Source organism: Diabrotica virgifera, chromosome 3 (genome assembly GCF_917563875.1).
Source record: "Diabrotica virgifera virgifera chromosome 3, PGI_DIABVI_V3a".
Classification (NCBI taxonomy): Eukaryota; Metazoa; Arthropoda; class Insecta; order Coleoptera; family Chrysomelidae; genus Diabrotica; species Diabrotica virgifera.
In genome coordinates, this window is record NC_065445.1 from 19,302,799 (window position 1) to 19,317,888 (window position 15,090).

The window sequence follows — 15,090 nt, forward strand, 5'->3', positions numbered from 1 at the left end:
TATAGATGATGGATATAAAGGGAATATCAAGATGAACAAAGACTAGAAAATATAGAAAAATAACAATAAATCGTGGGCGCCAGTAGAGGGTAGACTATGGCTCTACCAGGTATCCTATACTGCTGCACTAGTACTAGTTAGTTGCTATGACAATAAAATTAGTAAACCTAGAAACATATGACAACAACTAGGTAATAAAAGAAATATTATACAACCCAATCAATAGTGTATTTAGCTTTTACTTATATGTACAAAAAATTCGTATATGTACCAACAAGGTATACCCTAAAATTAATAAAAAATATTTTACTAATAAAGTATGTACAATTTACAGTCTACAGAGTAGTTTAAACAAAAGAGGAACAAAGTCCACCCCTAAAAATTGGTTTGAAATGTCAAATCCAATTTATGGTACAAAACTGAACCGACACACTACTCGAGGTAAAACTCTAACTTCATGTGCGGTTACAATAATAAAAACAAGTTAAATGGTCAATTACCCTGAGGGGGACGAAAGCCAAGGTTCATTAATTATAATATAAAAAAAATTACCAAATTTTCTCCGGATAGTTGAGCTCAATTACCTTACAGTTGAGAAGATAAACAAAAGAAATAAATTGATTAAAGAAAATATGCAAATTTTAAGCCTTAAAGATGAAGTATTATTTATTATTAAAAAATTGAAAATATTTAAATTGTTTCTTTTGTTTTTGGTATGAAAAAAATATGTAAATATAACAAGTGGAGTATAATGTAAACTTATTTAATATGCTATTTTTAATAAATATTTAATGTCCCAATTAGGAGAAAAATTAATGTTCTTGATAATAATAATAAAAAAAAATACTTAAACCACTGTCCACTGTCCAACACCAATTAACGTAATGTCCTTTCCCAATGTCCAAAAAAATGATAACTAATGATTGAAAACCAAACTCAAAAAGATGATTCCATCCTGTAATACCCAGTGACTGCTGCTAGATCCCCTGATTTATCCTTCATCCCCTGATGTTCTTGGGGTGAAAATATGTAAGTGATTCCAAGTGGCTAAAATATACAAACCCATTGTTAATTTGGGTAATCAATCTTATGGAAATAGGAAATAAGTTGGAAGTTAAACCTCCAATAAAAACTGGTCAGGATCGATTAAAAGAAGTGTTGTTTTTTTTCTCTACAAAAACATAGGTTCAACTTGACCTTGAATAACTTTATGGAATTTTTATATAGAAACATGTGGATTTAAAGCTAGGAATGATACTAAAAGTTGTATCTATAAATAGTTAGTCGGAATATATAATAATGACAAGAATAAATGACAAGGATTTATGGAAATTATAAATTTTCCGGTCATCAATATGGCTTCATACATGAATGAACTAAAATAGACTCACCCGACAGCGATAGTCCAAATTCTACCAAATTAATATACTTTTCTTCTTGAAACAAATAACTAAAACAACACTTTTTCCTCCTTCAACTAATTTCACATATTTTCCATTAAAATAATAACTAAAATCAGATTTCTTTTTTTTTTTGTTTTCAAACAGCTGTCGACCACTTGGAAATTAAGTCTTTCTTCTTTGACGATTTAGCTAACAGTAAACTTTTAAAAATTTTGACAGTACTTGGGGCGCTGGATCTTTCACAACTCTCACTGGAATGGGTAATGCAGAAATCGTCACGCGCAGGTCGCAAAATGAATAAGTACCAAGTCGGATATGACCCTATTCTTATACACCCAACTCGCATACAGATTAAGAAAATATTTGATGGATAATAATTTTGTATTATAAATGGAAGAAAAAGAGAAGAAGAGACGATCTTCTTTAATTAAAGATTAAAGCTGTGATTAAAGCTAAAGCTAAATACCTAACCTATTTATAATACCCAAATTTACAGGTTTCAAGTTTTAATGTAGAGCATAATTATGTAGAGTAGAAACGCAGAAACCAAACTGGAGGTGAATCAGTAAATAATTTCTGGTATTTTAGAGAAGACAGCAATTGCAATTTTCAAGCATATCTAAAATCTGCCAAAATCTTGTCACTCACTGATTGACTTAATGGCCATTAGGGGAGAAATATTAGCCTACAGGTCCAGTAATTGAAGAAATAATAAATTCCACTGATCACTGATAGAAAGAGTATTAAAAAAAACATTTAGTGAATGATGAATTACGGGATATAGATAAGGCCAATAGTAGACAGGATCTCTCCTATGCAAAGGAACCAGATATTTTGGATAAACAGGAAACAGATAGCTTGTTGAAAATCCTTGTAGGTGAGTCAAAGTATGTGTATTACTGTACCTAGTAAATGAAAAACAAGAATAAAAAGCCTGGACTGTGGTCTGATAATTTTATTCTGCTTCTGTTTTTTTAATGAGATTTTGTTAATAATTGTTATACAGGGTGGGCCAAAGAAAACAGTCCACCTCGATATTTGGCAGTAGTTATTAGATTTTAAGGAAATGACGAAACAGGTCGATTTTTGTTCTAAGTGGGACATTTTTACGAAACACCTCTATCATTTCGTCGCTTGGATGCAGAAGTAGTCTAAGTCACAAGATGTGAATTTTACAGGAGAGCATTTTTTTGTTTGTTTTCCAGTGCTACCTAACAGGCTAGTTCAAGATTTGACCAATATGATCGCTAGTTAAAGATGGACCTACAATACTTCTGCATCCAATGTAACGATGCTTTTACTTTTAAATGGACATAAAATATCAAATTAGAAAAAATGGACATAGGCTACTTCTACATCCAAGCGCTGATTTGTCAATCCTCTCCCTTCCACTTCCTTTCCAAACCCCTTATTTGTAAATAGGGAATATAACATGTGCGGCACATCATTAGTAAGGCCTTGAGATGGAGCATTCAGACATAATGATCGTTCACAATTTTTTTTTTCGATATTTGCACAGTCTTTGCAAAAAAACTTTTAATATATTTGAAGCACAACACCTATTTATGTACTATGACATGTTAGCAAACCATAGGCATTACATTTCATTTTTTAAGAGGTGTTATACTTCAAATCAATCAACAGTTTTTTGCAAAGACGGTGCAAATGTCGAAAGAAAAAACTTGGACGGTCGTTATGTCTGAATACTCCATCTAAATGCCTTTCTAATGATGTGCCGCACATGGTATATTTTCTATTTAAAAATAAGGGGTTGGGGAAATGAAAAGGAGTGAGTTGACAAATGACCGATGTAGGTATCGTAAAAAAATGTTCCCCTTAGAACAAAAATCGACCTGTTTCTTCATTTCCTTAAAACCTAATAATTACTACCAAATATCAAGATGTACTGTTTTCTTTACCCCATCCTGTATACATAACCCTCAAAATATTTTTTTCTTTGCAGGTGAATACAGTCTTGATTATATAAAAGCCATTCAGTGGGACAGAACCCATGAAAAAGATGCCATAGGCCCATAGAGCACCTAAGATAAAATTATAGTTGTAATGTTCTACCAACTGGAGTATGGAACAAAGTTGGGACTCCTTGGTGCTAGTTCTGATGGAATTATTGAAGAAGGATTATGTTGTATTAGCGATTATGATGAATTTTGTAGGTTACAATCTTTATGTAGCTAAATAGGGACTGTTACATGTTATTTTCTCTGCCATAAAGTTGAAAATTCAAGTTTGTGCATTAATGCAATAAATTTTAAGAATTATAAATTTAATGAAATAATTCTAAATAATAATTGTAAACCAGCATTTTTCAGTGCGTCACAGTTTTTTGATTTCTTTCTAACGCATTAAATTGTATGTGACAGAAAAAAAAGGCACGTCTGTGATTACAGACATTTATAACATTTATTCTAGTTGTCGATACATGGCGCTATAATCGAAGAAAAAATTATTTACGAATTATATCTACATATATAATCTGTACAATTTATAAGACTATACAAATCAAATGCCATTTTACAAATGCAATAAACACAATTGATTTGTTTTTATGCCAAATTGCAAATAAAATGTGACAACTGTCTGATTTAACTAAAATGTCATGTTAGAATAAATGTCATAAATGTGTATTATCACAGACTTACCTTTTTTTCTATCATCTGTGACGCACTGAAAAATGATCATGAAAAGGACTCTAGCATAATTATATCAAACAAAGTCCCAAAAGCATGGATTTCACAGGAAATGTAAAAATGTAAGTAGGTGAGAAGTTAGCCACAGTTTTAGTGACTTAAATCTAAACGAGTATAAAACTGTGTGTACCTATGTGACAATAACATTGTTGTTTTCAGTATTTTCTTTACAATTTCATCACATATTCTCACCTTTTAAACTTTCCTTGGATTTCTACAAATGTTTTAAAAGCGAGATTAGCTAATTCAGTTCAGTCATTCTGGAGCTGTTGTAAAAAATATATAACAAAATAAAATGAAGTTTATTAAATGTCATACAATTTTTACATATCGAAACCGCACTGGACACACTGAGTGACTTGTTGCATTAGAGTTTTATAAGATTAGATACTGAAGAATTGCTGAATTACGATATAAACTCTTTTTAGAATTATGTTAATTATTGTAAGAGAAATAATTTTAATACGCCATGGTGCATGAAGTTTAATGATTTTGTTTTTAGTGGACCACAATCAATTGTTGATGATTTTGCCAATTTCTTCAGCAGTGTCCATAATCCTTCTTTTTCCTGCCTGGGCGAGTGGAGTCATGGACCCATAATCACTCACAGCCATATTCACTCCTTAACTATTAAAATTTGTGACATTCTAGCATGTTTACAGATACAGAAATTGTCATCCCCAACTTGTAAATTCAACTGTGATCTGGTTTCCCATTACTCAAGCATGTATTGAAAAGTTAGAGAGAGTTAAAAGAATATTTCTGATGTACTTGTTCTTTTAAATTGTGTAGGCCATAGTCTTAATCTGGTATGATCAATTTCTTGAATCTGAATTCTCTTCTTATCAGAAGAGTTAACTTTAGTATGAGCTTTATTTTTAAGCTTGTAAATGGAATAATTTAACCTTCTGAATTGCTTCAGTTAATTTGTTATATTCCTTCCCGTTCACTGTGTTACAATTCACTTTTCCTTGTTCTTTATCGCAGAACGAATTATGGTCTGACCATAATTAGTTCAAATACATGTATGGTATGCTCTGACCGCTATGCGTGCAAGTCAGTTACCTCATGAGATATAATTTGTTTAGCTTATAATGTACCAATAGCTTTAGGTAGTATTTGAAGCACTGAAATGCAAAATGATGCATTGTATAAATAAGTTTGTATTCATTTATATTTTATTTTTATTACTAATTTTATCTATTTTATATTTCTTTAATGCTGTATTCTTATATAATTTTGATAGTGGGTTTGTCTCGTTTGTTAGTAATAAATAAATATCAGTTAATTAATATATTAATGTAATATGTAATAAAAGTTCATTTAAAAATTTATTTTATATTCCCCAAAATACATTCTTAATAGAAGTAAGTCCACCGGACCTATTGTTTGGATGTCAGATGAAGGTCCAATTTTCGTCATTGGACATCCTCCCCGGATGCTTAGTAAGCGCGACATTTTGAACCAACCTAGGACGTCTAATGAAGGTGCAACTGACGTCCACCGACCATCCCCTCGGGATGTTTGGTAGCGCGACATTTGGACCAAAATAAGACGTTCTTTGTACTAAAACGGACGTCCGGGAAGGATGTTCATTGGACGTCCATGTGCTTAGCGAAATATTTTGAACGTGTCTACTATGCTCTTATTGTTTATCAAAATAATTTTATCGGTTTTTCGAAATTAGGTCTTCCTTTGCTAAATATTAGTGGAACTCTGAAATTGAAGAACTGGTTAGGGAAAAGAAGGAGCTATATCTAAAATGACTAAACACAAAACAAGATAAAGATCGCAGAAAATACAAAGAAAAGAAAAGAGACACAAGACGAAAGGTCATGCAAGGAAAAAGAGAAACATGGGATAAAAAGTGCAAAGAAATAAATTGATACTTATATCCGAGGTAGACAATGCAGTGAAGCATGGAAATTCATTAACAATGAAAGTCGATAAAAATCCTTTAACCCAATACAGCTAATACCAACAAAAAATTGGATAGATCATTATAAGAATCTGCTTACCGAAGAAAACAGAATACAAAGATCAAGCACAAAATGAAATAAATATAGAAGGCGAACAAGTATGTAGGGGAAACTGGGTAACAGTGAGACACTTTAAATATTTCCCTCCTTTTCGCCATGTGTAGATATTACTTGTGCTTGTTTGCTGTCAAGGTTACTTATTTCTAATATGTTTCAGGCGGCCTTGCAGTTTCAGTTTAGCATTTATTGTGATTGAGTGTGTTTGGTGGGGACTGTAAAATAATACAGGTGTTTTGAGAATTTTTTATAAAAACATGTTAATTATTAGGATTTATCTAGTATTACCATGACATTGTGTATAGATTAGTAAACATGATGCCATAGTTTAGCAAAGCAAACTAAGTTTTATAATAATAAAAATAATATTTTTTTTAATTTATGGCAAATGGGTAACAGTGAGACGGGGTACATTGAGACATGTCTCACTGCTACTCAGACGTTATAAAAAATTACATTTTGTATTTTTTTTTTCTAAAATTTCTAGTAAAAGACAAAGATGAGACCGCCAAGGCCAGTTTGATATAGTCATACTAAACGGCAAAATTCATTTTTCTCATTCGAGAAAAATTTCAATTTAATAAATGTACGTTAATTTTCAATCACTATTTTTTGAATTAATTAGTACTCTGTAACTTAAATTTGTTTTTTAAAAAAATTTTTTCAAATAAAGATTTAAGTCTTTATGTTCATATAAATATTATACTGTCTCAGTGTTACCCATGCATGGGTAACACTGAGACAAATGACAAATTGACCTTATGTGTCGAATACAAACTAAACAGACAGAGCTATTTTCAAATTTGACTTTTTCTTGTGTAATGAACACATGTGATAGTACAATCCTGAAGAAATTTTGTTTATACATTGTCATAGCAGTGGACTTATGGTTAAATGAAAAAAAAAGTGTCTCGCAGTTACCCAGTTTCACCTACCTACTAATTGATGTAGCAGTAGTGACTAAAGCAGTAAAACAGCGTAAAAATGGAAAAGTCCCCCGGCGGAATATCAGCAGAATTGATAATAAACAGAACGCAAAAATTGTTTATTAGATATCTTGCATACATATTCACAAAGTACCTACACCAATGGAGAAAGCAGCCCAGAGGAATGGAAAACAGCTTTCATAACCTCGATATATAAAAAAGGTAACAAATAATTATATAGACTACAATAACTACCGAGGTCTTTCAGTAACGAGTATACGGTGAGTAGGATATGTGGAAGAATAATCAGAGATATGATCGAAGATGAATACTAAATCCAAGAGGAAGAGCACCAGCGCCCATATAAAAATTTCTAGGAGGGGGGGCAGGCGTGTAGATGTTGCACATTACATTTTGTATACTCTGGATAACCATATACAATACTACAGTCCCCAAAATTCAGGGGGGCTACGGCCCCCCCTGCCCATGGGAAGAGGAGCAGATCGGGTTTCGAGATGGTAGATCTTGCAGAGACAACGTGTTCTGCTTGAAACAAATTATAGAGAAGAAACTAGCACGGAATAGAGATCGACACACCTTACATTCATAGATTTAGAAACCGTGGCAGGTACTCCAGGAAACTTCAATCAATCATACACTCATAAAGGCTGTCCAGAATAAATACAACAACATGGAAGCCCAGATAAAATAAGTAGGCAACAGAATATCGGAACCATTCAAAGTCAATAAAGGCCTACGACAGGGGTGCTGCATATCACCGATACTTTTTAAAATCTATATTGGTAAAGCTCTCCACCAGTGGAAATCGAAATGCAAAGGAATGGGCATACAGGTGGACGATGACACTTGACACTTGTTTGTATATCCTCCAATTTGACGATGATCAAGTAATATGTGCAAATGACAAAGAGGATCTCGAATACATGACACGAAAATTGAATGAGGAATTTGAAAAACGGGGTCTGATAATGAACATGGAAAAGACGGTGTTCCTCTGCGTAGGAGAGGAAACTAGATACCTACTGACCTGCAACTGGAAAACAATAAAACCGTCAATTCCAATATAAAAAAGGAGCACTCGTGAGTGTAGGGTCTTTCGGTCAAGTAAGTGGAGAAAAAAGACAACGACTTCGGCTACTTTATCTGTTTATTGAAGACGCTTCGTTCACTTTTCAGTAAACAACAGTTTATCTACAAATGAGTGTTATAAGCAACAACATCCAAACAAAAGAGTACTTATAACATTCATTTGTATATGAACTGATGATGTTTACTGAGCAGTAAACGAAACGTCTTCAATAAACAGATAAACAATTAATCAAGAAAACTTAATGCCTGTAAGTTATTATTTGTGTCTTTTATGTAATCTGAGTTTATCTTTTTTATGTCTTTTGGTTGGTTTTTCATTGTAAGTTCCCCCTACGGCAAATTTCCCCTCCTAACGGAAATTTCTACATCCGTCATTGCCTCTAGCATGAAAAAATCTTTATTCCTGACTCCTTCAGCATTCCCCATATGTACGCATCTGGTGGCGTTAGTTCTGTGAGTCAAAACTCCCAAAATGTTCGCACAGTATTCGAAGAAACTCCCTGGCAGTGTGACAGAGGTTGTCCCGTCTCCCTTCCTGCTGAAAGTATTGTTTATTTTAAGCTTGGACCGTTTTGGTGACCTTTTCCGTATTACCGAAAATAGTACTCTACCATAAAATTTTTTTTGCAAAACTGATAACCGTTCTGAAGCACCTAAAATTATCATGACATTCACATAGGTTATAACGACGTTCAGAAACCACTCAGTCCGTTTCGCCGCCTGACACATAGAAATTTGAGGCTTACGAATTTCAGTACTTCTTTCTTTCAGGTTACAGTTCTGTTTTACTTGCATATCTCTTGTACAGTCTAATATGATTAATTTATTATATGACCATTAATAATTTTGTGTAGGTATCTTTAAAAAATTAATTTTTCTATGGCTTTGTGTAATAGGTACCAGCACGAAAAAACGCTCATTTTGCCCCCCGCCTATATAAGTGCAGTCTGCTGTCATAAGATAAATCACGTGATTTTTCTTATGGCAGGTCATTTGCTGTGAATTAAGTAGTTTTTTAGAGTAAGTGTGTTTATTTCTTAGTGTCTTAGTTGTAGGGGAGAGTTGGACAAAACCGGGTACCACTCCAAAAACCGTCTGTATCTTTTGCTATGTGAAAGTAGCAAATGTTTGCTGCAAATTGAAATATTCTCAAATGACTTAAGTTTGATATACCAATGTCAATTTTTAAAAATATTCTTAGATTTTTTATCTTTTTTTATTTTTATGAAAATATTGCAAAATACCCGGTTTTGTCCAACAGGTATGATAAAACCGGGTAGTAACTTAATTACCATGTAAAAAGACTAATGGGTAGAAAATAAAATATTTATTAAAAGTATGTGAACAAAAATCGAAAATCTATGAACAGAAGTCACAAATAAAAACTTCATCTAAGTACATCATCATATGCACTACAGGCGTCATAAGCCCATTTGGTGCAAGCCACACATTTTATCCAGCCTTCCTTCGCATTATAATTTGAAAATAGTTAATTGTAATATAGACACGCATCGTCATTATTATCTTCTTCCTCCAAACTCTCCAAAATTTTGTTTTTGGTGCAGTCCTTCTTACCACGTTTTTTCTTTTTTTTTTCAGTTCATTTAGTTTTAATTTTTTTTTACGACTGGAGATTTTTTAATGTTTCCTACTAGCTTTCTAACTAGCTTCTTCAACAGAAGAAGCCACATGTTGTAGTTAACTAAAAGCAAAATAACCACTGCAGAAACTGGAGGTAACAACAGGACTGATAAAATCGAGTACCCGGTTTTGTCGATTTTCGGACTAGCCGGTTTTGTCAAACTCGTAAACAAGACATTACATGTTTTTTAAATTTTTAAGTTATGAAATAATATTCAAAATTTTTTGCCAAATTAAAGGTAATATACCTACTAGGTTACATGTATTAAATTTTGAAATGGCCATTAGTTTATTCATTAGAGGAGAAAACAGCTATAAACTTACCTTAAAAATCGAGTGTCCTGCATAAAAAAACTGGTAAGGTCTTACTGCTCCGGCACAGATTATTCAAATGAGGTAGAATGAATACACACGACTGTTGGTGGTAAAGGGACACTAATTTTAACATTGTCTAATAGTCTAATCGATAGCAGCAGACAGTTATAGAAGAATTAAGAGGTACGACCCGGTTTTGTCCAACTCTCCGCTATCCCTGTATCGTGGCAATGGCAACGTTTATATCGACGAAGAGAGGCCAAAGATTTCTACCCATCTTTTGTCAAGTTCTATTTTCTTATTGTTCCATTTCTTCAATTTTTCTTCATTTAAATATTACAAATTTACTCTTTTACTTCCTTCATTACAAATTTGACTGGTGAAGAAACTTCTTTCCATTCAATTTTACTGTTTAGAGGGGTCCATTTGAAACAATTTAATGCTCTAAAGCAGGGGTCACCAATTAGTTTCTCTGAGGGTCCGTTTCGAAAACTTATGACACTTCCGGGGTCCGGATTTATGCCGCCTGTGTCTAACTGTTCTGATTCTTTGTGTATTCTTGTTAAAAAATATCCCCTATAAACAAATCATAATGGTGCCGGACGAAATTTTTGGGCAGAAATTGTTTAATATATTTTTTTAACAAATTCCAAACATCACCTTTTTTGCCCGCGAAAATATGTTTTTAGTATTTTTGGGCCATCTTAAATAAAAATGATCTGTCATTTTATTAAATCTTAAGAATTTTCAAGCATCGCAAATGCATATTTTCGCATTTTTCAGATTTTAAATCGCTTATATCTCGAAAACTATCAACTTTTCAGAAATATGACAAGAGACCTTTATTGTTTATAATTACCCAAGAAACCTAAAAATACATTTTTCGAGGCAAAAAAGTAATTTTAAATTTGCTTAAAAAATTGTTTTACCCGGCACCCTTCTGATTTGTTTAAAGAGGACATTTTTGAACAGGAATCCGCAAAGAAATCGAGCCAGAAACATTTTTCATACTAAATAAGTGGCCTCACACATGGACTAATATGGAAAGGAAAACTAATAATATCCGATTGTTTTTTTGGTTACTGTATACTTTTCTGTGAGTTTTCCTGGTACAATAAATAAAATAAAAATTCATTGGGTATTGTTTTGATGTTATTATCAGTAGGTATATTTTGAAAACATCAGTATTGTAAATTGTTACTGAGAATATTTAAAAAATTATGAATTTATATTTTGAATGCTAATGAAGTTTTTAGACATCTTCAATTTTCTTGAAAGGAAACTGAGGAATTTAAAATAAATAATCATAGTACAAAATGCTAATTAACATGTTATCTTTTCTACATTAGTTTCAGTGCAAGGTTTTTGTTGCAAACTTATTAAATCTGAAAATTATTTTATTTAAATGCACATCTGAAATGTACTCCTACTTAACATAATATTTATAGTAGAGAGGAAATGAATATTAAAAAATGCATATGACAATTTTTTATTACAGCTAACTTAATTTCAAAATTAATGATTAGTAAGTAAGTATAACAATAAGGGGGAAAACTCTTTACAAAATTAAATTATCAAAGAGAAAAATGAAATTTTTTTATGTACAACCTGTCTGAAGTTTAGAGTGAGTTTAGTGCAACTGAGTCTCATAAGGGAGTTGAGATATTCATCACTTAAGTGAGATCTCTACCAGAGCCTATTTTACTTCAAATCAGGCCCGAGGCACTACATAATTTTCGGGCTCCTAACAAAAATTTAATACAAATAATAATTTTTTAAATGTATTAATTATTTAATAGAAATATAGTTGCACCAGGAATTTAAATTTTTATTAACAATAAATAAAATTTATATTTAAATAATTAAACATTGTTGAATTGTTTAAAGTGCAAAAACTACCGTGGAATTTCTCTACTATGTACAGCATATTATTATAAAGTCCTCACGTAAGTATATTATAAACCAGCGGCTCCAACCACTAGTACAAAATATTAATTGGACAGTATCCAACGGCGGGCTGCAGACGGGGAAGATCGACAATGGATCAAATATTTACAGTCAAGCAGGTCTTGAGCAAATCATGGGACACGGCATTCATGTTCACAACAACATGTCTTTAGACTTCATACAGGCATACGACTCGATCAAAAGGAACAGACTATACTATATGATCAGCTTATTTCAGAAAGGGACTCGAGTCATGTTAACTAACTTTCGAGATATGTATATGCAAAAAACTGTCTGGATATAAACTGCTTTTCTATAGTAAACGAGAAGTACGCTATACGATTTGTCTATTATTATAATATATTTAACCTGGTTCCTTTCTACAATAAACTATATGTCTACCACCGTAGTGAATAAATCCACTCTTAACAAAAATAATAAAAGACTGACTTAGGTCCCTTTCTGTAATAAGCTGTTCATATATTGGCTGAATTGGCAATACCACACAAGCTAATTAGACTAATTAAAGCCACAATGTATGAAACTCAGGCATGTGTACGAGTACAAAAACACCGGACAGACTTTTTCAAAGTCTCGCTGGGATTGAAGCAAGGAGATGGGCTGGCCCCAACATTGTTTAACCTGGCACTTTAGTATGCGGTTAGGCAAATACAAACTGGACGAGAAATCTCCTGAACAACAGAACCGTTTAACTGGCCTCTTATGCCGATGATGTTAATATTATGAGTAGAACATGAACAGGAGCACAGGAAACATACGCAGAATTAAAAAAGCAAACGAAAAGGCTAGGTCTGGAAATTAACATAGAAAAAAACAAAAATAATGATACAGACGACAAGAAAAAATATAGTCCCACAAAACATTATATCTGAAGATGACATTGAAACGGTTGGAAAGTTTACATACCTGGGAGTAGAAATATATGCCGACAGATCAGAAAATGGAGAAATACGGAAAAGAATACCGCAGGCAAACAGAGCTTATTTAGTCCGCTCCAATATATTTCGGTCTAAAAGTGTCTACCGAAATACAAAGATGAGAATCTATAAAACCTTAATTCGACTAATAGCATGCTATGGCAGTGAAGTATGGGTCCTGAAAGAAACATCCAAAAACAAACTAGACACATTCGAAAGGAAAGTACTGAGGAGAATACTAGGACCTGTGAGGGGAAACGGAATCTTCACAATTCGATACAACAACGAGCTTTATCAACTTTATAAGGAAACACCCCTGTCAGACTTCATTAGAATACAAATATTGCAATGGGCTGGACATGTGATAAAAATGGGAGAGGATAGGCTATAGTCGATTCGCTAATCGGAGACCTTAGATTAATGAAAACACGGGCTTCTTAAATCTATGTCGGAGACACAGCTGTCTACACTACAATCACAATAAAGATGCACTAGAAATAAACAAGCACGAGTAGCACTCCCAAATCATGATTTGGTAGTGCTCCTCGAACATTCAACGTGTCTTGGTTTGTTTATTTCTACATAGTGCATTTTTATTGTGATTGTAGTGTAGACAGTTGTGTCTATTAGCGAATCAACTATATCAAAAAAAGCAATGAACGCTAGGATGCAGATGCAGGGAAAGAGACCGGTTGGAAAGCCTAGAAAGTGCTGGGAAGACACAGTAACCAGCGATGCACAAGTATTTTTAGAAGTCCGTGTATGGATAAGAGCAGTCACAGATAAAAAAGTGTGGAGGCAAAAAATAAAGAAGGCCAAGGCTCAATTTGGGTTGTAGTGCCATAGAACAAGAAGAAGAAGTTCATAATGGGAGGACGAACTTCCTTTTTGCGCACTGTTTTGAGGTGTAAAATAAGATAATATTTCATCTTTTTGTGCCTGCCGTTTCTGTTCTCTTAATTTTTTGCTTTTTTCGTTTTTTACTGACACTTAAATGATTGTAACTCATGATAACGAAACGATTACTTAGATAAGAAAAATAAGTGTTTACAGAAATTTAATAAACGACTGATGATTAATGAATATATTAGTTGAACTTAAAATGCACAGGACTGAAAACTAATACATACAATCAAGCAATACCTTATCTTTGAATAAAACGGCATTAAACATAAACTAAATATTAAATTTAAAAGTGCATTTTAAATAAATATGACAATACGTGACGATGACTCTTTTTAATTCTACCTCTTGGCTCTTGTATCTGTAATTCTTCGGAGTGTTGTATAAATTTTGCTTATTGTTATTGGTGCCGACAAGGCAATCTGCAATCTATTATACCTACTCTTATTGCATTTTTATGATGGTTTATGGTTTAAGAATGGTTTATGGACTTATGGTTCATGAATATCACTCTAACCTAATTTGTTATCATTTATCATTTCCTGTTCGTAAAATGAAATAATTTTGAAAATTTATTTTGTTTTTTCAATAAAATTTTTCTTTTAGTGATGTTTTCGGGCCCCAATAAAATGCGGACCCGAGGCAGGGGCCTCATGGGCCTAGTGGTAAAATAGGCCCTGATCTCTACCGATTTTTAATAAAGTTCATTTGAGCCAAACATAGTCAAATTGCCAAACACTAGGTATATTCTGAATTTATTGACGGTCCGCACAAAACTAGCTCACGGTCCGGATGCGGACCGCGGTCCGCTAATTGGTGACCCCTGCTCTAAAGTTCACTATCCATTCTATCCGTTCACAATGAGTATAAAATTATACAAATGAGTACTTTCAGAGTACAGGATTTGCAGAGTACGGTTTGCGAAAAAAGAGTACAAAACTCAGTAAATGAGTACAGTTGGTCACCTTAATAAATTCTAAGAAATTTTCGTTGATCTTCGCAATGCCCTATCGGTGTAAGAAGCAAAACTTAGATATTATATCATTATTGTTATTATTGTTCTGTTTTACTGGCATATCTCTTGCACAGTCTAATATGATTAATTTAAGTATTATAATATGACCATTAATAATTTTGTGTAGGTATCTTTAAAAAATTAATTT

General features: G+C 32.9%; 2 long non-coding RNA genes across 2 annotated transcripts; one reads left to right on the forward strand and one right to left on the reverse strand.

Annotated features, from left to right (window-relative positions):
• Window positions 1-206: 206 nt before the first annotated feature.
• LOC126881798 (uncharacterized) lies at window positions 207-1,629 on the reverse strand. Its single transcript, XR_007696999.1, has 2 exons — window positions 1,392-1,629; window positions 207-1,047 (listed from the first exon to the last, which is right to left on the reverse strand). It is a non-coding gene; the product is annotated as an uncharacterized LOC126881798 (long non-coding RNA).
• A 131-nt stretch (window positions 1,630-1,760) lies between these two features.
• LOC126881799 (uncharacterized) lies at window positions 1,761-5,441 on the forward strand. The gene is made up of 2 exons (XR_007697000.1): window positions 1,761-2,280; window positions 3,367-5,441. It is a non-coding gene; the product is annotated as an uncharacterized LOC126881799 (long non-coding RNA).
• The last annotated feature ends 9,649 nt before the right edge of the window (window positions 5,442-15,090 follow it).